General features: G+C 32.7%; 2 long non-coding RNA genes across 3 annotated transcripts; one reads left to right on the top strand and one right to left on the bottom strand.

Annotated features, from left to right (window-relative positions):
- Window positions 1-3,656: 3,656 nt before the first annotated feature.
- On the bottom strand, window positions 3,657-9,981 carry LOC127704745 (uncharacterized). 2 transcript variants are annotated; one of them, XR_007983473.1, is made up of 3 exons: window positions 9,669-9,981; window positions 8,369-8,562; window positions 3,657-4,047 (listed from the first exon to the last, which is right to left on the bottom strand). It is a non-coding gene; the product is annotated as an uncharacterized LOC127704745 (long non-coding RNA). The 2 variants fall into 2 exon arrangements; XR_007983472.1 differs by lacking the exon at window positions 9,669-9,981 and having other exon boundaries at window positions 8,369-8,830.
- A 6,656-nt stretch (window positions 9,982-16,637) lies between these two features.
- On the top strand, window positions 16,638-23,232 carry LOC127704749 (uncharacterized). Its single transcript, XR_007983479.1, has 3 exons — window positions 16,638-16,720; window positions 21,312-21,398; window positions 22,507-23,232. It is a non-coding gene; the product is annotated as an uncharacterized LOC127704749 (long non-coding RNA).
- Window positions 23,233-25,438: the final 2,206 nt, after the last annotated feature.

Below are 25,438 nucleotides of genomic sequence, written 5' to 3'. Positions count from 1 at the left end.
TAATGTGATATGAATATGAACCCTAAAGTATACAAGTCTGACAACCTGTATTGTTTTGCATCAATTGTTAACTGGATGATTTGAAAAATTTGCAGGCTTTATTTTTGAATTCCTGTGAGTTCCCTATCATGAAGATATTATTTCAATACAAAACTTAATGCGACCTTGACGTATTTCAAATGGTCTGGCAAAACACAGGTGTAGATCTACGTTACTGAATTGTTTCATTTTTTCTTGTTTGTATTGTGAGAAAAAATAGGTTTATTTCATATACAAATACAAATCCATTACAATTTTCCATAACAGGATGTTATTCATTTTAGTTTAGTCGATAGTAAACTGATGAAAATGAAAGTAAACTAAAGTATAAAAGAGTGTCCGATTAAAGGTAAATAAAGGCAACAGTAGTATACCGCTGTTCGAAACTCATACATCGATAGAGATAAAAACAAATCTGGTTTACAAACTAAAACTGAGGGAAACGCATCAAATATAAGAGGAGAACAACGACACAACAAAAACACAACATTAAAATGTAACACACACAGAAACGAACTATAATATAACAATGGCCATTTTCCTGACTTGGTACAGGACATTTTAAGAAAAAAATGGTGGGTTGAACCTGGTTTTGTGGCATGCCAAACCTCCCGCTTTTATCGCAATGTTAAATATAACATTAAAATGACAACATTACATGACATGACTATAATAAAAATAGATGGGAGAACATATAGGACAAAGAAACACGACTAATAGCTAACAAAAGGTACTAGGTTTAGAAGGTAAACATGTATTTAACCCGTTATTATATTTTTGAATATGTTCTGAAATGAACTCAGTGATAATGCGTATTCATATTAACACGGTCAATTATGAAGGGATTCTTAAAAAGATAAAGGTTAATTGTTTATTAACTTGTTGTCCATACATGTAAATATCAGCGGATTTGTGGTTGAAACTTGCAAAGAAACAACGAATTAAGAACGTTTTATCAATGAAGAACACCTTAAAATACAGTCAACTGAATAGTAAAGCAATATTTTACAATTGGCAAGCAATACAGTCCCCTTAAGAAGGGGGTAATTATCTATCAAATAATAAGTATGAGCATGTTATGAATCATACTTTTAAATTGTAACTATGTTGTTAATGAAAATGTAAAAAAATCAAACCCCCTTAAGCACACCTTATGCTGTTTTGACCGTTTCACTGCTGCCATTCTGGTTGCGATTATAAAAAAAAATCCTGTATACGGCAACCAATGGAATAAATTAAACCTGCTGACGGTTATGTATATTAGTACTAAATGTCGTGCGAAATGCATGTAATATAATACGTTGATAAAACAATTTTCTTTAAATATACCATCATATAAATACAAGAATCCACATTTTTTTTAATGGTGATTATTTATTTTTTACACAAACTACAGAATCGTTCATGTATTGATAGACTAGCGACTATAAATTGAAATAAATACATACAGTTTTAAAAGTTTTTAGCATTTTGTGTAACTAATTTCCGATTGTACGACTGTTTAAAAATTTCTCATCGACAATTGACCAGTAAATCTCTATCTTCTAATGGTTATGCAAATACTGGACATGCTGAGCAGTCTGAGAGATTAATCCAAACGACAGAAAAATGTTCTACATTATTTAATAAACCGAACAACTATATGTCACAAATTTCATGTAAGTATGTTTTTGATTTTCTTGTTTTCTAATACGGCATAATACTATATTGATATGGCATAATACTATTCTAATATGATTAAAAACTAGTATGTAAATTGATGTTCTTCATTCATTTAACTGATAGTTCTCAAATTTGTCACGATATAATGATCATTTACAAATACAAATGAAACCAACAACATTCTATTTGTATTTATATTTCATTCCAAGCCTACAAAAAGTACAAGGTGAATATATACATTAAACGTAATCTTGTTGTCACTTTAATTAAAGAACTTCTAAAGGCCAACTTCCAAGTAAACTGTCATAACAGCCCAGTAAAAGGAAGTCGTTCGGATATAGACTTACTACAGTCCGTGTAACGTAAAAGTTAACAATACGAACGATGCCCGAATCATGTACGGACGATGCCCGAACGATGTACGTACGATTCCCGAACGGTGTACGAATGCAAACGAAACGCTAACCGAACGTTGTATGAACGCTGAACGAATGATGTACGAACGAAACCATGTACCATAAACCATACCATAAACGATAACATAAGCTCCCTTTTATCGTACATCGTATGGTATTGCGTCAATCTCGTATATCGTATCGGTTAGCGTACATCATTTCGTTTAGCGTATATCGTATCGTTTAGCGTACATCGTTTCTTGGCGTACATAGTTTCGTTTAGCGTATATGTTTTTTTTAAAATATATAAAACATGAATTGTGTTCTGTTAAATCTTTTTATATAGGTTATCATAGGCGTAACATTTAGATTGGATGCATATTTTAGTTTTTAATTAATCATTTAATAAATTATAACTTAATCTGACTCGATGTTGATCCAAAATTATTTACATAAACAGTTTGAAAAATAAACACTGAAATAGATTTAAACAAATTAAATGATACGATAGCCGTGGAAATACGAACTTGGTGAATGTGCGAGTAAACTGCAGTCTGCAGGGTTTTCAGTTAACATTTTTTGAAAATAGCCTAAGGTATTCACATTCTTTTGACCTAAATAAACAATGTATTTTAGATGGAATTCAGAATTTATCTAATGTTCTTACAAAGTATATTCGGGGTTTTAAGGTTTGCCTTTTGTTTAAAAAGTTTGTTAATCATATTTATATATTCTCTTTTATCGCATGTATTTAAACATCGACTGGATAACAGTTTCATCTACATATCGTAATTATTCTTTTTTTTTTTAGATTATAGATATATTTTTATTCATCTATCAAATCAGTCGAACAAAATCAAATATTTGAGAAATTTCAAATAAAAACAATTACCCGTTATGTGCCTCATCAACACCAAACATAAATCCTTACCAATGTACAAACGATAGTGTATTATTTTTACTACAAATGCACTTGATTTTAAACAATAAACACTGGACACTTTTAATTTGCAAAACACTCATTTGCAAATCCGCCGCCGCCTCTCCTTAGAGCTACAGTGTCGTGTATATAACCAAAATGTGCGGAATTACATGGGATTCAATAAATTCATTGCTTTTCTGCTGTTATTATTATATCTATTTTGTAATTTGATTTAGAAAAACATGGGATTTTCAATATCCCATGGGATAGGGCAAATCCCATGGGATTGACCATTATCCCATGGGATTTTGGTTAAATCCCATAGGATTTTTTTGGGTCCCATGGGATAATTGTAGTCCCATGGGATATTTGTTGTCCCATGGGACAAAAAAAATCCCATGGGACTATAATTATCCCATGGGATTTTTAATATCCCATAGGACAAAACAAAATCCTATGATTCAAATTATAAATATACAGTAAATAAATGTGTATGTTACAATGAATTCTGTTTGGTAGTAAATTGTTTTAAGATGAATCTTTTTAGTTGAATATCTTTTTTTTCCTTGGAAATGTTAATGCAATTATATTGTTCTATAACTGTTCAAAACTAAACTTTTAAACAACAAAGCAGATAATGTAAGTATCAATATATGTTTATTTATGAATTCTAGAATACTTTTTTGAAACACAATTTTTTCCCATTTGAAATCAATGAAAACTCTATTAATAGGCTTAACAACACTTTTTACATAAATCTATTTTTTTTTCAGGATATCCCTCCACCCAAAAAATTAATAGTTTCTTATCATCCAGCATTGTGTGATCGTAATGTATAGTCCACTTTTTTGCCATTCAGCACAGAACATTGTCATTATTGTGGTTTTAATATCTTTAGATATTTAATAGAACTTCAATTCATTGGCTGAGTGATGAAAATAATAACTGATCTGACTTTTGTCTTTGAATTTATTTTGGTCATGTTTCTGTGTTTTCTCCTTTTATTCTCAGTGATGAATTTCAATCCTTCTGAAAAAGAACCAATAAAATCCGAAGTTATGGATAATAAAAAATTGTTTGCATACATGTAGCAAGAACATATGATTTTCAATGAAAATAGCTATGTGGTATGGATTTTACTGATTGTTGAAGGTTGTCCAGTGTCATCAGTTGCTAACCTCCTACATCCTTTGGTCTCTGATGGAGAGTTGTCAAATTAGCAATATACCACATCTTCCTATTCTAATATTATATAACAATCAATTTATGTATTCTTCTTTATAACAATTGGGTATTTTCCCCAGTTATATATATATAGATCAATGTTAAAACTTTAGGCAATTACAATAAAATTCCATTTTTCACAAGAATTTGCAATGTATTATACAGAAAGCCAACAATAGAAACAGCACTACTTTAAGCTTCTGAAGTTCTGAAAGAGTTCCACTTGTGTTTTATTTCAATTAGAAAATACATTGGGAACTCTTTGGACATGTTGGAAATTATAACATTGATGCAAAAAATTATATTGGTTTTTTTTCTTATTTTTGTGTTGTTCGGTTGCTGTCTCATTTTTATATATGGTTATACATATACCCTAAATCTTCTTTTTTATATACTTAATCATTAATACACAATGTAGTAAAAATGAAATATTTTTTATTTTGATAATCTCAAAACATTATTATTCTATCAAATAACTTATTTCCAAGTTCACAAAACACCAATGTGTCAGATATTAATTTTAAGACATGTATAAACATGATCAACAAGCAGTTGACAGGATGTCATGCAAAAATCTCACTAATATTAAACTTTCACAAAAACTCCATACTCAGCGAGTACTATTAAAGTTCTTAGTACAGGACAAATTCCTAGTACAGGACACAATGCCTGGCAAACACTAGCATGTGTCAATGTCTAGTCAATCATGTAATCAGGCTCAAAATCTTAGTTTGGCACTGAATTTAAAAATTCACCACATAATGAACATGTGTATGAAATTCAACTTCATGGTAAGCTATGTACCTTAACCTAAAACTTTAACCTAAGAATGTACTATAATTTCACATTATGACATTTCTATGTTCAGTAATCCATAAAATCAGGGTAAAAACAGTAAATGTGGTGTTTAATGTATACACAAGAGTGCACACGCTGAAATGTTGCGCCTTCTTTACTAATCATTGATATCATGTTGATAGTCCTAAATATAAAGCTTTACTGCAACTATCACATAAACTCAACATGATCCAAGAAAATGAATTCAAGGTCATATAAACCTGACAAGAAATATATGTACACCTTACAATCATTCAAATTACTAAATACAGTTGACCTACCGGTATTGCTTATAGTTTCTAAGAAGCAGACTTAACCAAGAAAACTAAACACTGACCAATGAACCATGGAAATGAGGTGAAGATCAGATGAACCATGCCAGGCAGACATGTACAGCTTACAATCCTTCCATACAACACATATAGTTGACCTATTGCTTATAGATTAAGAAAAACAGACCAAAACACAAAAACTTAACACTGAGCAATGAACCGTGAAAATAAGGTCAAGGTCAAATTAAACCTGCGGGACTGACATGTACATCATAAAATGTTTCAATACCAAATATAGTTGACCTATTGCATTTAGTATTAGAAAAAAAGACCAAATTTCAAAAATTTAACTTTGACTACTGAACCATGAAAATGAGGTCATGGTTAGATGACACCTGCCAGCTAGACATGTACACCTTACAATCATTCCATACACCAAATATAGTAGACCTATTGCATACAGTATAAGAAAAAAAGACCAAAACTCAAAAATTTAACTTTGACTACTGAACCATGAAAATGAGGTCAAGGTCAGATGACACCTGCCAGTTGGTCATGTACACCTTACAGTCCTTCCATACACCGAATATACTAGACCTATTGCTTATAGTATCTGAGATATGGACCTGACTACCAAAACTTAACCTTAAATATAAAAAAAGAAGATGTGGTATGATTGCCAATGAGACAACAACTCTCCACAAGAGACCAAATGACACAGAACAATAATAAAATGCTCCGCTGGGGCGCAGCTTGATACAACCACAGAGGTCGAACCCTGAACAGTTGGGGCAAGTATGGACACAACATTCAAGCTTGATACAGCTCTGAATTTGGATTGTAATTAAATATTTGACACAGCATAGGTTTCTGACACAGAATGAATGTGGTCTAAGACCTTAAAAAATTTTAATTTACCTATTCAAACCATATCATTATTATTTGCTTTTATATATAAATCAGAAATAACCAATTTAAAATGGAAAATTTTAAAGAGAAAAAAAGGAAAAAAAAATCCCCCCCCCAAATTTTTTGAACCCCTTATGATTTATCACCCCAAAACTCAATAACAGCCTTCCCTTTGTGGTATGGTACCTTGCAGTACAATTTCAGAGAGATTCATACACTTGAACACAAGTTATTGTCTGGAAACTAGAAAAATGCTTGTTTTTTGGTCCCTTTTTGGCCCCAAATTCCTAAACGTTTAGGGCAATTACCCCCAAACTCAAACCCAGCTTTCCCTTTGTGATATGGAACCTTGTAGTACAATTTCATAAAGATCCATACACTTACACACAAGTTATTGTCCTGAAACTAGAAAAATGCTTGTTTTTTGCCCCTTTTTGGCCCCTAATTCCTAAAATTTTGAGGCAATTACCCCCCAAACTCATTCCCAGCCTTCCCTTAGTGGTATGGTACCTTGCAGTACAATTTCAGAGAGATCCATACACTTGAACACAAGTTATTGTCTGGAAACTAGAAAAATGCTTATTTTTGGCCCCTTTTTCCTAAACGTTTTGGGCAATTACCCCCAAACTCAATTCCAGCTTTCTCTTTGTGATATGGAACCTTGTAGTACAATTTTAGAAAGATCCATACACTTACACACAAGTTATTGTCATGAAACTAGAAAAATTCTTGTTTTTTGCCCCTTATTCCTAAAACCCCCCAAAATCAATCCCAGCATTCCCTTTGTGATAAGGAACCTTGTGGTACAATGTCAGAGAGATCCATACACTAACACACAAGTTATGTCTGGAAGTTACAAAAATGCTTATTTTTGGCCCCTTTTTGGCCCCTAATTCCTTAACTGTTGGTACCATAACCCCCAAAATCAATCCCAACCTTTCTTTTGTGGTATTGAACCTTATGGTAAAATTTCATAGAGATCCATTCACTTAAACTAAAGTTAGAGTGCGAAAACCAATGTGTCTTCGGACGACGACGATGACGACGCCAACGTCATACCAATATACGACCGCGGTCGTATAAAAATCAGTTGAAAGAGGCTTAACTCATCAGATGGATAAAAATACAAATACTACAAATACAAGTGGACGTGGCCGGGTACTTGTACATCCAAACAACAAAAAGACACTAAGTACAGATCTGAGAGTACTCGCAGTTACTGACAGCTAGTACAAAGCCACTAACAACTAATAAAAAAAAATCATGCATCTAAGACTAAGTTTTTGTTCACTGATCCATGAAATGAGGTCTAGGTCAAGTGAAAACTCTCTGACGAGCATACCAAATATAGTTATCCTATTACTCATAATATGAGAGAAATTAACATTACAAAAAATCTGAACTTTTTTTTCAAGTAGTCACTGAACCATGAAAATGAGGTCAAGGACAATGGACATGTTTCAGACAGAATTCGTATCATGAGGCATCTATATACAAAGTATGAAGCATCCAGGTCCTCCACCTTCTAAAATATAAAGCTTTTAGGAAGTTAGCTAACGCCCACGGGGGGGGTCTCAACATGGGATTTTGGGTACAGTTGTGCAGCTGGAATTTAAAAAACACCCCCCATTCATATACTGAATAATTGTGAAATCCCTACCTATACATATATTTCACAGCGAAATCATAACCCATTAAGTGAAGATCGTTGCACAACAAACTGAAAAATTATGACCCATTGATATATTTCCTTGGTAAAATTGCACCCCATTGATATATTTGATGCATCAAAAAAGGGACCCATTCCAGCGCCACATATGTATATACCTTAATATAGGAAGAGAACCCCCCCCCCCCCCCGTGCTAACGCCACCGCCGTAGCCGCCACCGGATCACTATCCCTATGTCGAGCTTTCTGCGACAAAAGTTGCAGGCTTGACAAAAATACATGAACATTTTCAAGTACTAAATTTTGAGTATATACATGTAAAACCACAAGTTACTAACTGAAGTTCATGGTGAACTGTAACCAAAAACTTTAAGTGAATACAATTTAGAGAAAGACAGATGGATGCACAAACACTATCATAACAGAGCATAAAACTTACCAAACAAGATGTTTTACATTTATCCTTCAGAAGCAGGAAAACTGAAGTGTTTCTTTTCTTTCTCTGCCCTCCATGATATAAACTTCAAATTCATTCATGCAAAATATGAAAATCTGCAAAAGTAGGACCTTGTACCGCAGCTTATCCACATTTTGACTTTTGAAATGCATTGTTCTTTTCATCTTGCTGGCAACCTAAACATAAAAAAAAATGATAAACACATAATTCTGGATTAACTTTGTGTATTTATTTTTGTAGGTACAAACAATTTTTTCCAACGTTACTTTAAACTAAATCTGCCTCTGCTTTAAAAAACAACTGAAAACCATGTATTTATCTTAATTGAAAACAATTTCTTGAGTTTTTCTCATTTGTATCACCCTGTTATTATATATAAATTTTATTTTTGTCCCTTTTGAAAAATAAGAATGGTTTAAATTCCTCAATAATCATGATAATTCTAGTCAGTCATTTAAAAATGTATGAATAAATTATTTAACCTGTCCTACTATCATGACTATTAATATCAATATATTTCATTTTTGATAAAAACTAGGCTCTGTGTTGAAGACCATACCTTGACCTATAATGGTTTACCTTTATAAATTGTGTGACTTGGATGGAGAGTTGTCTCATTGACACTCATACCACATCTTCCTATATCTACAAACAGATTCTATGGGCTAGCAGACATTATACCCTGGAGGTGGTTTTAAAAAAATCATACGACTTAGATGTACCATAAGCATGGAAAAACAATTCAGCAGTCAGTTTCACAAAAAAACTTACAAATAATATTGATAGTAATTAAGTCATGTACAATACAGTATACTTACGATAATTGTAAGTTTTTTTTTTTGTAAAACCGACTCAAGTATACTTATAATCAATCTTAGTCGTAAGTATTAAGTATTATTCATCTTTTGGATAATTTGTTGGTTTATTTTATGAATATACAGTGGCAGATCCAGAAATTTTCATAAGGGAGGGCCGGCTCCAGTCATGCTTCAGTGATCCCTATATAATCAACCAAATTTTTCCCAAGAAAGCCCCCCCCCCCCCCCCCCCCCCCCCTCCCCCCCGGATCAGCCTATGAACTTTACACTAGAAAAGTAATGGATAGTTACTCATTTTGGAAACTTACAAGTTCACAGCATGCCGGTGCCTGTGACTGTGTTCAAAGTGGTGGGTTTTCACCCTCGTTGACGTTGTATTGCGGAATAACGATTTAGGCAAATTGAGAAAAACATCATGTCTGTGGTTGATAATAGTGTGTGTGCATTGATTTAATTTTCTATACCTTCTTATTTAATATTTTTCCAATTTTGAGTACTGACGGCAAGTGTTGTAACCAATGTCTTGAGACCAATGTGCTATTTACAAGTGCGATCGAGAAATGCAGGGGAAAGAAACTTATCAATTATGTTTATTCTTAACACAAAACTGAGCCGCCGTAAAAATGAACCGTGTCGAGGAGGTTACTGACATAGGTTACTGTTATAGGGCAGAGACATATTTACACATATGTGTATATATGTCTCTGTAATAGGGTCATCCCTCGAGAACATTAACTAGTACATTGATAGTTTACTATGCAGTCAGTATCCCGAAAAAAAAACCGTAAGGATGCAAAACGCTTAGTGGTTTCGGCTGACTACTAATAGTATACGTGCACTTTGTCTAAAAATATCCCGGCAGGGGGGTCTTCTTTTTCTGTGTTCTTTATTTATTTTTTTTTATATATTTCTACAAACTTACACTTTTTGCTCATTACTCTCTATTTCAGCATTTCATTAATCTTTAATCTTTATTGTTTGCCCATTATTCTCTATTGTGTAAACCCCCATCCATACCCTGTTATGTGGACTTAAGCTTTCGGTAGTTTATTTTATCCTATTTCTGTCTAAATACATTATTTATCACAAAACAAAAACATACTAAATATTTTTTTATGAAGTCCTCACCAGTTGCGGTACCAAAAAATGTCATAAGGAGGCACTAACTGTCATGCATAAAGAGGGGGCCCGCTTCAGTAATTCTCTAAATAATCAACCATTTTTTTTCCAAAAAAGGGGCGGGCCCCCATGCCCTCACCTTAATCCACCTCTAAACCCTTCCCACCTCGTATCCTTGACTTCAGATTCAAGATCTCTCTGACTAAAGTAAGTAAGTAAGTCACATTTGCTTATATCAGGTTTTTGAATTGAACTGGCGGATAGTTGTTTCATTACCAATCGTACCACATCTCCTTATTTATATATATACGAAAGCTTTATTCATATTTTTTGGTGTATTGTTGAATGTGTAAAGATGCAGCAATTGTAATACATTTTAAAATACAGCACAAGAGATGCAGATTATATAAAACCAATCTCACTATACAAATCCTTGATAAAACTTATAAGTCGAAGACATATATACTGACAAACGCCATGGCAAAAACTTAAAAACGACCAAATGACGTACAACAGACTATAAAACTTGAATATAGCATTTAAAACACATAAGAAGCACCCAGACAGTCGAACAGAAATTAAAAGAATAAACAATTTGTAAAGATTTTCAACTAGGCCTACAGCTATATTTTCTTATCGTGTAACAGTAGGCTAAACATAGGTTCTGGTATTATGTGATAAGTCATTTTTTCATGCAGACCCAGTTTTATTGATACCTTGAACTTAAAGTGGTTATATGCATATCAGCCCAGATTATGTGTGTAATTTTATTGCACAATTCAACAATACACGTTCTAAACAGGTTAAATTCAATTTAAAAATTTACAAATTCAGATCTACTGGCATTCAACACCCAATTATTACTTGCTGTATATTGCTAACTTTGATTGTATATTGTCAATCCCTCCAACAGACTATAAAACTTGACTATAGCATTTAAAACACATAAGAAGCACCCAGACAGTCGAACAGAAATTAAAAGAATAAACAATTTGTAAAGATTTTCAACTAGGCCTACAGCTATATTTTCTTATCGTGTAACAGTAGGCTAAACATAGGTTCTGGTATTATGTGATAAGTCATTTTTTCATGCAGACCCAGTTTTATTGATACCTTGAACTTAAAGTGGTTGTATGCATATCAGCCCAGATTATGTGTGTAATTTTATTGCACAATTCAACAATCGCGTTCTAAAAAGGTTAAATTCAATTTAAAAATTTACAAATTCAGATCTACTGGCATTCAACACCCAATTACTTACTTGCTGTATATTGCTAACTTTGATTGTATATTGTCAATCCCTCCACATCGTGAATACGCCATGCGAGGTGTTGGATAAGTTTGATACAGGGTGGCGGCTTCGAAGCGTAGAAAAAAATCCAGGTAAATGAAAGTGTAAAATTTGTTGTTGAAAATTTTAAGTACTAAATTCCTAAATTTGTACTTAACTCCATTCTACGGGTAACATGGTTGTTTGATATGAAAATAGGATAAAAAGCATCCGGAAAAATTAATTATCACGTAATAAGTATTCGTAAATGGATATGAAATAACTTAACAAGGAATAAGTATTGGTAAACGGACAGAAAGTCGCAGGACAAAGGTTTAAATTAATTATTTTACAATTGTTTAAATATATGAGAGAAAGTTCTTGACGAATTGACTTTATTTATAGATAAATGTATTTAGTTGAGGAAATGATTAATTCGCCTTCAAATAGTTTTTTTTTATCAATAACTTATAAAAAGGAGACATTTTTGACAGCATGACTTCAGTTAATTACCAAACCACTTTGGCAGATTGTTTTCTTAACAATCATTGTTCATATTAATATTCAAAAATACATTTTGTTTACAAGTCCGTTTCCTTTTAAAAATGTTTCAGAAAAATACTGAAACGTTTTTAAAATTAAGTTTATTAAAAGAAAAAAAATATCCGAAAACTGAATTGTGACTTTTTACTTGTTACTTTTTGTTGTACGTTCTAAGTGTCAATCCTAGCAAACACAAATTTGGAAATAAAATCGATTACAATGTAATTTTATAGAAGGAAAAAGGGGGGTTAATGAACAAATTATTACTAAACACTCACATACTTCTAAAAAGATTTGCATATGTAAGCTGTCTATAGATAATGTTAAATTATTTCAGGAGTTTCAATTAATTTAGGAGAAAAAAAAGATTATAAACAGTTTAGTTTTCAACGCCTACTACTACAAAAAATAGTGATTCTTTTTGTAGATTTGGTACTTCAGTTTCGACTCAAAATTTCCTATTGTAATTGTTAGATGCTAGATATTTAGGAGAAGATTGTATTTGTACTTTATGTAATTGTGGTGATATTGGCGACGCGATTCATTATATTATAGCAAGGATTTTTACAAATTATAGAATGTTCGGCAATAGACGAAAGTAGACAAACCCTATTTAAACGGGGTTTTGATCTCCAAGTCGCCACATTTTACATCGAATAAGATCTATATTTGTTAACGTTTTCAAATGAAATAACTTGAATTGAAAATTTCCCGACTATGTGAAGATTTCTTATATTTCTAAATGGCTTCAATTATTACATACAAAACGAAAAATTTATTTAACTTCTTTTGTAAAAACAATATTTCATGTATTTTTATAATTTTTCCAAGGAAACGTTTTTTTTTTTTTTTTTTTTTGCAAAGTTTACTTGTATGTGTTTATAACCATCATCAATCAGTCCTAATTATTAAAGATCAAACGTCGTAATCAAAATGATGATTGGTATTGAATATGATCATCGGTCATGCATGACGTATCCCAAATAACTTCTTTAATGTTGGTTTGATTTTATCAAAACCAAAATAATAAGATCAAATATTAAATTATCTATCGAATGTATACCCTCAACGCTCACTAAAACATATATACATGTCCTGAGTGACTTTTTATGTCCTGTCTGCACTCAGGAGGTCCTGAGCGGTTTTTAGACGTACCGTTAATTTATAGGCATATATTTGAAGCTGTTCTTAATTATGTACATGTATCAGACAAAAAGACTTTCCAATGAACTTAGTTCTAGTTATCTTAGTTTCTAGTCACAGGCACTTGTCTCAGAAAAAAAATTCCTATATACTTTTAATGTTATATTAAGCAGGGACTTTTTATACTAAGTTAGTATAGAAATTCCCTGCATGTATTAAGGTATATAGGAAACAAAATTCTGAGACAAGTGCCTGTGGTCCTAGTGTGAAATAAATCCACTGGGAATTGGCCTTTTTAAACACATCTATATATACGTTTTCTCAAGGGTTTGTACATGTAAAGTGAAATTATGTTTACTCAATGCGTAGTTACATATGTTTATTTGCTACTTTTTTCCTCTTTATTTTAAATAAATGATTTTTTTTTTTTAATTTTAACATTTTTTTCTTCGAAAGAATTGTAGTGTTGCAATAGGGAATGGACACAGATACTTAACTACATTTAACGAAAGAAATTTTGTGTAATGTCATTAATCTGTATTACACATAGACAGGATGTTCTCTAGAAAACTATGATATTTCTAATACGTTATACACACCCCAGGGTACACGCACTGTCGTAATGGAAAATTACTGCATGCTTTAATTACCTGTAATCAGCCATGCCACGCTGACTGACCATGTCATTACAGTTTAAAAAGTTTTTCCTCAGATCAAAACGGAATATTCATTTTAACTTTAAAAAGTATACTTTGATATAATTATGACGTAAAAGAATTTAACAATTTAATAATCGGAATTTTCCAAAGATTAAGATACAATTATATTTATTATTCTGGGACTGACAGATATATCACAGGCACTTGTCTCAGAATTTTTTCCTATATACTTTTATTAAAGTATATAGGATTTTTTTTTTCTGAGACAAGTGCCTGTGAGATATATACATGCATAAGTCCCAGACATATATAATTGTAAATCAAAATGATTTACTAATTACTGGGAAATAATATAATGTTTCAGTTATGTTGATGTCACAAATACACATGAATTATTTGATGATGCATGCTGGAATTTCTTATCTAACTGCATGACTGTGAACACAGACATATATATATATCCATTTACTGATTCTATAATTTCTTGAGAAAAAAAATCAGGAGAGAAGTCAGAGGGAAGTGAAACAAACATTTTAAGCTTTTATTAAAAATTGTTGGGAAAACAATAAAATACGACACTGAGTTTTGAAAAAAAAGTTTATGATTGGTCTTAATTTTTTTTTTTAATAAAGATAGAAACAATTTTTTGTCCCAAGAAAAAAAACTAATGCCCCCTTTTTAGCCAAAGCGACACGGTATCCGGTCGTTCCGTCCCCAAACCGATCCGGCCCCAAGTCGATCCGGCCCAAAGTCGATCCGTCCCAAGTCGATCCGGCCCACGTCGATCCGTCCCTACGTCGATCCGGCCCCATAATAAAATATGAATAAACTATATTGACTTTGGAGGATTTTGTAACAAATTTTAACAGTATTTATTTAAATGGAATTTGTAAAAATGATGGATGACAACAGGTAAGTGAATTATTGGAGTACCAGTCAAAGAATTATTTTAAATCGATACGAAAATGAGTGTGATTGTGTCTGTTTATATAGCAGCGTCAACATATTAATATGAAGTTATTTTCCATGATAACTTTGAACGTCATGGCGATTTTTATTTTATTTAATTCACACACAGAAAAGCTTAATAAATATTTACAGTCCAATGGAACCTATAAAATTTAACTCATCATATTGACTTGTTTTATCAAATCATTAGTCTATAATTAGTTTGTTTATTCAACAATTGTCTAATGATTGTGAACTAAGGTAATGTCACTCGTGATCACTTAATTCAATCATATCCTGATTGATTAAAGTTACGTAATCACTGGTCTTTATAGTTTGATCTTTTGTTTGGTGTTATGTGTTATAATAATTAATTGTATTTTTTTTCAGGTAACATAAGAGGCTTCTATAACACGTTTTTTTTTGTCGAGCCTTCGACTTTAGTCGAAAAAGCGAGACATAGCGATCCTACATTCCGTCGGCGTCGTCGTCGGCGGCGTCCACAAATATTCACTCTGTGGTTAAAGTTTTTGAAATTTTAATAACTTTCTTAAACTATCCTGGATTTCTACCAAACTTGCACAGAAGCTTGTTTATGATCATAAGATAGTATCCAGAAATAAATTTTGTAAAAATAAAATTCCATTTTTTCCGTAAATTTACTTATAAATGGACTTAGTTTTTCTGCTGGTAAATATTACATTCACACTGTGGTTAAAATTTTTAAAATTTTAATAACTTTCTTAAACTATCCTGGGTTTGTACCAAACTTGGACAGAAGCTTGTTTATGATCAAAAGCTAGTATCTAGAAGGAAATTTTGTCAAGTTGACAACGGTCCTAAAAAATATCCGAAAAAGCGTTGAATCAAACGATATGAACCTACGCAGTTTTATATTATAAGACTGACACACACCAGTGTGCTAACTGTGCTGGGTGAGGTGCTGTAACTTGATATACATGTATCATTAAGTTACAGTACTGTTAGGATTTGCCTGCCTTTTTACAGGGACTTTCTATACTAACTGTTAGTATAGACTGCCCCTGGCTTGAAAGTATGGTTCTCTGCTCATCAACGGGTGCGTGATTAGCAAATCAAATCGTATCTTGTAGCAGTAAAATACCTCCGGTGGGGGAAGGGCACTTCAATAGGTGCTAGGTAGGGGATGTCGTTGGGGTTCTGTTACCCCACCCTATTCATATAATTTAGATCTTAAAAATGTATACCTTTTCATATATTGCATGGGTAAAATTGTAACCTTTTCCCATATTGGTTGGTTTTCGTGGGGTGTGTTGGAAAAGTGGAATATTTAAGGCTAAGATTCTGTATGTAATGTTTACTTACGGCGAGACTTTCGGCTTTGAAAAAATGACAGGGCTTTTCATATACAAGTAATTGGACCTTATCATTTATTTCTGATAGTTTTCCCCACCTATTCCCATATTTTCAAGCTGGGAAAAGTGACATATTCCAGCGGCACGTCCTATCACCTTGTATATAGGAAGTGCCCCCCCCCCCCCCCCCCCCCCCCACCCGAGTAAAATACACAAATGTATAATACTTTAATTCTGTCTTTACCGTAAATAACTTCGAGATTAATATGTAAGTTTACTTTGCTAATCGATGTTCCTGTAATTCAGATTTAAATTTATTTGTGAGACCCCCGTCACTATTTATATTCACTCAAAGAAAGGGGTTCTCCGTTACTGGGAAAATCCAAGGACGTATTGTGTTAGTTATGCGTCCTTGGAAAATCTTATCTGATTCAGGATCAATTTATCGGTTACACTCCCCTATCACCAGTGATTCTTTGTGAACTGACATTCTGAAAAAGGTATACTGTTGACTATCAATTTGCATGATTAGTTACAGATGTCAACTCGGACTACTGCAGAAGACAATAATTCAGTTCACTGATTTAGATTGAATAATATTGGTTCGGTTATTCCCCTCTTCCCCAAACAAGTAAGAATTAGGTTACATCTTTTGGTAGTCCAAATAATTATGACGTCTAGCTGAGACTACTATAACTATGTGTTATAGTAGTCTCAGCGTCTAGCAAGGCTATTTTATTTTTTTTATGCCCCCGCCGTAGCGGTGGGGGCATTAAGTTTTACCCTTGTCCGTCTGTACGTACATACGTCCGTACGTCCCAAAATTGGTTTCCGTTCTCTAACTTGAGTTTGCCTCAACCAAATGTTAAAGTAAAAACTTATACACAATGCTTATTACCACAAAACCCAGATCAAATTTGAATTTTGGTGGCGTCACTTTAACCGTTCTAGAGTTATGCCCCTTTATAAATGGAAAAATTGCAAAATTTTTAGTTTCCGTTCTCTAACTTGAGTTTGCCTCAACCAAATGTTATAAAACTTATACACAATGCTTATTACCACAAAACACAGATCAAGTTTGAATTTTGGTGGCGTCACTTTAACCGTTCTAGAGTTATGCCCCTTTATAAATGGAAAAATTGCAAAATTTTTATTTTCTTCTAAATATCAAGTAATTTTTAAAATTGGAATTATCTTCCTTTGTCCATTATTATAGTTGAATCAACTACAATCAATGCTTTATACAATGCAATGTTTAATTTTGACTTCCACTGATAAAACACAGATCAAGTTGAATTTGGGTAGTGTCACTTTAACCATTATTGAGTTATGCCCCTTTATAAATTGAATGATTGCAAATTTTTAGTTTCCATTCTGTTACTTAAGTTTGCCCCAACCAAACATTATGAAACCTATACCCAATATTCATTACCACAAAACTAAGATCAAGTACAAATTTTTTGTTTCCGTTTTCTAACTTTAGTTTGCCTCAACCAAATGTTATGAAACTTATACACAATGCTTATTGCTACATAATACAGATTAAGTACGAAATTTGGTGGCGACACTTTTACCATTCTTGAGTAATGTCCCTTTATAAACATAAAAATTGCTGAATTTTTCGTTTCCGTTCTCTAACTTTAGTTTGTCTCAACCAAATGTTATAAAACTTATACACAACCGTTCTAGCTATAGAGTTATGCGTGTTTACAAATAGAAAAATTGCTGAATTTTTAGTTTCTGTTCTCTACTTAAGTTAGCCTCAACCAAATATTATGAGACTTGCACACAATGCTTATTACCACAAAACTCAGATCAAGTTCAAATTTGGGTAGCGTCACTTTTACCGTTCTTCAGTTATGTCCCTTTATAATTTTTCTATCTATCTATCTTCATATTTCTGCACTCAGTCACAACTTTGCCTATTACGTGCCCAGAAAAAAGTTAAAATAGCCTTGCAAGACGTCTTAATTATTTGGACTTATCTTTTGGCAAATATGGTCGTACCACAGGGGTTTGTTACAATTTGCCGGGTTTTCTATCCTTACGAACCCTGAAAAACTTACCAGGCCAGGTGATAAAAAATCTGTCTCCCCCTTTATCCCCCCAGAAAATCAAAAGGTTGTCTCCTTACACCTACATGACAAAAACATATACAAATATGGTATCACTGCCAATGTGACGGCTCTTCAACAGAAACTAAAAACGTAGAAGTTAACAACTATATAGGTCACCGTACAGATTTCAACAATGGGCTAAAAAGCCAAACTGCGTTATAAGCTACAAAAGGCTAAAATAGATAGACAATATCTGACAAGGGTAGAAATGTTCAGAATGTTGAAAAAAAAATGTACTGTCCATTTGCATCAAAACTGGCAGCTGACTCATAGGAGTTGTTGCCTTAAATACAGATTTTCACCATTTTTTTTTTCTTCATATTTCTTGAATTTGCCTTTTTATCTCGAAAACTGTAATAATTAAAGAGAAACTTAAATCTTATTAAAAAGTTATTGCTTTTCAATGATGATTTTGATCCAGTTTTTGCAAAAACTTGGAAACTTTAAATCTTGGGTAAACTCCTTATATTATACTGCCTGGTCTCATGGTAGCGTGTTCACCTCACATGCAGAAGGTTGTTTATTTTGAACCCAACCGGGTAAAACCAAAGACTTTAAAGTTGGTATTTGCTGCTTCTCCCCTAAGCACGCAGTATTATTAAGGAGTAAGAGCAAATACTGGTTTGTTCAGAGCCAGAATATTGTGTCAAGGTAAGGTGACATGTCTCTCTGAGAACTAGTGTAAGAGATAAATTGTCTGGTCAGACAAATATAGCTAGTATAAAAAGTCCATGGATACAGAATTTACTAGTATATTTAGTCCGATGTCAGTAATTTATGTCCCCAGCCTAATTTTCCCAAAGTCCATGACATCACTATTCCTAGGTAAAAATGTCCAGTTTTTCTAATACTGTATGCAACATGTCAAGTATATTTGGTGTATGAAAATTTTTAAGGATGTACATGTTAGTCTGGCATGTTTTATTCGACCTTGACCTCATTTTTATGGTTCATTGCTCAATGTTATTTTTTTGTTTTTTGGTCAGTTTTTCTATTTTCTTATTTTCAAATTAGCAATAGGTCAACTATATTTGGTGTATGGAATGATTGTAAGGTGCATATGTCTGACTGAAAAGTTTCATCTTACCTTGACTTTATTTTCATAGTACATTGGACAATGTTTAGTTTTTGTGGTTTTTTTCGGATACTGTAAGCAATAACATGAATAAGGCCCCTATTTTTGGTGAATGGAATGATTGTGAGATGCACATGTCTGTCTGGCATGTTTTATATGACCTTGACCTCATTTTCATGGTTCATTGGTCAATGAAAAGTTTGCATTGTTTTGTCAGTTTATCATATGCTTTAAGCAACAGGTAAATTATATTTGGCAGATGTAACGATTGTAAGGTGTGCATGTCTGTCTGGCAGATTCATATAACCATGATCGCATTTTATGGTTCTTTGGTGAATGCTAAGTATTCTTGGTTTTTTATACGACCGCAAAAAATTTTTGCGGTCATATATTGGTATGACGTTGGCGTTGTCGTCGTCCCAATACACATTGGTTTTCGCACTCTAACTTTAGTTTAAGTGAATGGATCTCTATGAAATTTTACCATAAGGATAGATTTTGGGGGTTATGGTAGCAACAGTTAAGGAATTAGGGGCCAAAAAGGGGCCAAAAATAAGCATTTTTGTAACTTCCAGACATAACTTGTGTGTTAGTGTATGGATCTCTCTGACATTGTACCACAAGGTTTCATATCACACAGGGAATGCTGGGATTGATTTTGGGGGGTAATTGCCTCAAAATATTAGGAATTAGGGGCAAAAAAAGGGGCAAAAAACAAGCATTTTTCTAGTTTCATGACAATAACTTATGTGTAAGTGTATGGATCTTTCTAAAATTGTACTACAAGGTTCCATATTACAAAAGGAAAGCTGGAATTGAGTTTGGGGGTAATTGCCCAAAACGTTTAGGAATAAGGGGCCAAAAAGGGGCCAAAAATAAGCATTTTTCTAGTTTCCAGACAATAACTTGTGTTCAAGTGTATGGATCTCTCTGAAATTGTACTGCAAGGTACCATACCACTAAGGGAAGGCTGGGATTGATTTTGGGGGTAAAAAATCAAAATTTAAGGAATAAGGGGCCAAAAAGGGGCAAAAAACAAGCATTTTTCTAGTTTCAGGACAATAACTTGTGTGTAAGTGAATGGATCTTTATTAAATTGTACTACAAGGTTCCATATCACAAAGGAAAAGCTGGGTTTGAGTTTGGGGGTAATTGCCCTAAACGTTTAGGAATTTGGGGCCAAAAAGGGGCAAAAAAAAAAAACAAGCATTTTTCTGTTTCCAGACAATAACTTGTGTATAAGTGTATGGATCTCTCTGAAATTGTACTGCAAGGTACCATACCACAAAGGGAAGGCTGGGATTGAGTTTGGGGTGATGAATCATAAGGGGGTTCAAAATATTTGAGGGGGGGGATTTTTTTTTCCCTTTTTTTCCTTTTTTTTTTCTTTAAAATTTTCCATTTTAAATTGGTTATTTCTGATTTATATATAAAAGCAAATAATAATGATATGGTTTGAATAGGTAAATTAAAATTTTTTAAGTTCTTAGACCACATTCATTCTGTGTCAGAAACCTATGCTGTGTCAAATATTTAATCACAATCCAAATTCAGTGCTGTATCAAGCTTGAATGTTGTGTCCATACTTGCCCCAACTATTCAGGGTTTTACCTCTACGGTCGTATGAAGCTGCACCAAGCGGAGCATTTTATCAGATATTATAAGCATATGTCTATTTGTTGGTGTATGGCATGACTGCAAGGTGTCATATAAAAATAAGAAGATGTCTGTCTGCCAAGTTTAATATTACTGTGACCTCATTTTCATAGAATATTGATAATATCAAGCAAAAATGATGAGCAAGACAAGATACAAATGATCCAAAATTGTCAGTTGCCTACTCATTATATAATAGTAGTTATTGTCATTAAATGATAATGTTTACCCTTTTATGTGTAGGGCAAGAACATTAAAGATAAAGGGAAACTATAAACAAAAGAAATTATCAACAAAAATAGATTTACAGACGTCAACAAAGCCTAAATGGTAAGTCCACTTCTATAAAAGTTATTGCCCTTGAATAATGATTATTATGAAAATAAGTGGATGTAAGCAATGCAATTACTTATTAGAGGCCAATGATGACCTGTAAATAATGACAGGCAAAATATGGCAGGGTTGATATAAAAATAAGAAGCGGTACGATTGCCAATGAGACTTTTCTCCAATAGAGATCAAATGACATTATATTTAACAAAATTAGTTCACTGTACAGCCTTCGACAATGAGCAAACCCTATACTGCATAGTAATCCATAAAAGGCCATGAAATAACAAATGGAAAACATTTCAATAAGGGCATGGTGTCATTTAAAAAGGGCATGGTGTCTATCCATGCTAAACATGCTTGGGGGAAACACCACAAAGGTGAAAGCTAAGTGCCTGATTTTTGCACAAAACAATAAACAAAAAACAAATATGATATATAGCAACAATTGACAACCACTGAATAATAGACCCCTGACTTGGGACAGACACTTACAAAATGTGGCAAGGTTTAACATGTTTGCTGGTGCCAAATCCTCCTCTAATTAAGGACAGTGGTGTAAGTGTCAGTTCACTATAAAATCACTTGAAAAGGGTTTTTTTCTGCTCTTGGGTCAGGTTATTTTGATACATTCCCGTTTTCATTCTCAATTTTATTAACTCATTAGAATGCAACAAAGCAGAAAAACAGCTACCAAAAACACAGACCGGATGTGGCTGGAAATTTATTCTTTCCCTTTAACAAAAAACTCAACATACAGATCTATTAGTACTCACAGTTACTGACAGCTGATTCAAAGCAAATATCAACTAATAAAATAAACATTTAGTGAGCACCCAACCCACCCCTAACCTGGGACAGTGGTTTTAATAACAGCACAACATTTGAACAAACTGTTTGTTGCAATTGGCTTAACTCAAAAGACTGCAACAAGGCACAAAAAACAACTAATATGAAAACCATAGACACAAAGCACTGAAATAAGAGTTCTTACAATTTTAAATATTCAAATGAAATTTTTATCAAAATGTACATAAACATGATAAAATAGCCATTTTATTGCTGTATTTCTCTTCATTTATAATTTTTGAGTTTTGTGTATTTGTAGGTCAGACATCTTGATTTTCATGATCATCATTCAACAGGTCAATACTGAACAGCAAACTTAAAGTTGATATTTTTCTACATAGTGTGACTTTTTTATTAATTTGAAATGGAATGTGTTTTTTTTCCTACATAAGAAAGAGGAAATTTCAACATAATGACTATAAACAAAAAGGAGTCATATCATCATGATCATAGATGCTCAAGAACTTAATCATGTAAATGCAACAACGTAATTATCAATTGAAAGAAAGGAGGAATGAAAAAATATATTAGTATTTTGTTGTCCAAATGAACTTGCTTTGTCCACTCATTTAAATTGCTCCATCCAATAAAGATGTACGGAGGAAGATTTTTGAAGAACAGATTGCAAAAATGTTTTGTCTAAGAATTGTAGGAGTATTCTAGTGGATGAAATAATTTATTTACTTGACTCTTATATAGTGGACTGAATAATTGTTCATAGCAAGCTGAAACAAGAAAACTAAAAATTAACAGGAAAAGTGTTTATTTTATAAATTTACAAATATAAATGTAATATTATGAACACCACAAAGGAATAAGATTCAAATCGTTTGCATATTCATGTATTGCAATGGAACTATAACAAAGAAAACTTTACCTCATGAAAAGAGTAAACTATTAACTGTGCTTTGTCAATTTATTCAGTCAGAATATGAAATATTTTTTTCAGTTCTATTTTTCATAATAAAACAAAGAAGACAAAGATTTCAAATCAATATTTTTTTCTTTTATTAAGACGTCATCATTTTATTTCAGTTAAAGGATTTTATTTTTTGACTTTAAATATTATTATATTTCCAAAATAATAATAATCTTTATTGTCATATAAACAAATTCAAAACATGTTTGTGACAAAATGAAAAAAACCAAAATACACTCATATATATATTATAAACTTTTTACTACCAAACAGAATTCATTGTAACATACACATTACTGTATATTTATAATTTGAATTCCATAGGATTTTATTTTGTCCCATGGGATATTAAAAATCCCATGGGATAATTATAGTCCCATGGGATTTTTTTTGTCCCATGGGACAACAAATATCCCATGGGACTACAATTATCCCATGGGACCCAAAAAAATCCTATGGGATTTAACCAAAATCCCATGGGATAATGGTCAATCCCATGGGATTTGCCCTATCCCATGGGATATTGAAAATCCCATGTTTTTCTAAATCAAATTACAAAATATATATAATAATAACAGCAGAAAAGCAATGAAATAATTGAATCCCATGTAATTCCGCACATTTTGGTTATTTACACGACACTGTAGGTCTAAGGAGAGGCGGCGGCGGATTTGCAAATGAGTGTTTTGCAAATTAAAAGTGTCCAGTGTTAATAATCAAAAAAGAGCGCGTCCGGCAAATGAAAAATTTCGAATTCTTAAGTAAAATCATAATTGAGCGTCTTCATTTTTGAATTTTCTAACAACAAAAACTAGACCGTTTCCCTCTATTCTTAAATTTTCTAAGACCATTTTCCTCTATTTTTTATTTTGCCCGTTATACTCTATTCTTATTTTATATTTTTTTTTACTTTATTTTCCTGTATCTATATCCCCTTTATTCGGAGCAACCCTTAATATACATATGCTACACAGGGTCTAAAGGTCATCGCTTGTGCCGTGATACTCATGTTTGCATAACAAAGGATGTCCTTGTTCATATTTATAACATTTTAAAGGTCCTCCTAATAATACATCTAAAAAGTAAAATCACAAAAATACTGAACTCCGAGGAAAATTCAATCGGAAAGTCCCTAATCACATGGCAAAATCAAATGACAAAACACATCAAACGAATGGACAACAACTGTCATATTCCTGACTTGGTACAGGCATTTTCAAATGTAGAAAATGGTGGATTGAACCTGGTTTTATAGCGCTAAACCTCTCACTTGTACGACAGTCTTATCAAATTTCGTTATATTTACAACGATTACTTGCATCTAATAGTTGCCACTGGATGTTAAACAGCTAACTATAAATTTATCCGTCATATTCTTAGTTTTGTTATAATGTGTAAATCAAACAACATAATGAAATACTTGCAGATATTCACTGCCGAAATAATGGGAAATTATTGCACACAAAACCACTCAATTACATCCCTACGCCGCAAAGTCTAGCTTTTTCACATGTAAATAAATTATTATCATTAATCTATTTCATAATATTTTCAAATGATTTTAAATCAAACGGTCATTTTACTAATTTGCCAAAAACAAAAAACAAACAGTTATTTTCATTTCTTTTTTTAAACAGATCGATTGTTTTTCAATGGTCGGTGCCTGACAGCATTTATAAAATCTTTTTCCATTTTTGCCAGTAAGAAAACTACATAGAACAGGAAAAATCAGTGTCTTAGAAATACTTCCGGCTCAGTTTTCCAATTTCTTTTGAAATGTGGTTTAACAAATCTATGGAAGTCTCTTTTACTTTACTTTGCATACAGTAAAGATAAGAAATAAACAAATACGTCTCCGAAGTATGTTGCTATTGATGATTTTTTAAAAGATGATACCGGTATATCTTTCTTGATAACGCGTGAGCTTCGGGGGGGGGGGGGGGGGCTTCGATCTCTGGAACCCGTGTACACTAGCTCTGTCACGGACACGCTGGGGTATGTTGCGGCCACTAGGCGCCTCTTCGAAGTTCGGGCGTACACTAAAAAAAAATATGCCTAGCTACGCCACCTTAGGTGTCTGTATCAATTTACACTTCATCTTTCGTTTAAATATATTCATATTTCTGGACGTACGTATGTCGGGGTTTAGGCTATTCCATTCAATAGTAGTAGATCGAAAAAAAAAGGATTTTCTGGTTAAATCTATCTCGAACTGGGTATCACATAATTGTTTCGCAAATTATAATTAGACATTTGACCAAAAAGTGGCATT

This window comes from Mytilus californianus, unplaced genomic scaffold, assembly GCF_021869535.1.
Source record: "Mytilus californianus isolate M0D057914Y unplaced genomic scaffold, xbMytCali1.0.p SCAF_6, whole genome shotgun sequence".
Classification (NCBI taxonomy): domain Eukaryota; kingdom Metazoa; phylum Mollusca; class Bivalvia; order Mytilida; family Mytilidae; genus Mytilus; species Mytilus californianus.
This window is presented reverse-complemented; position numbering and strand designations above follow the sequence as displayed.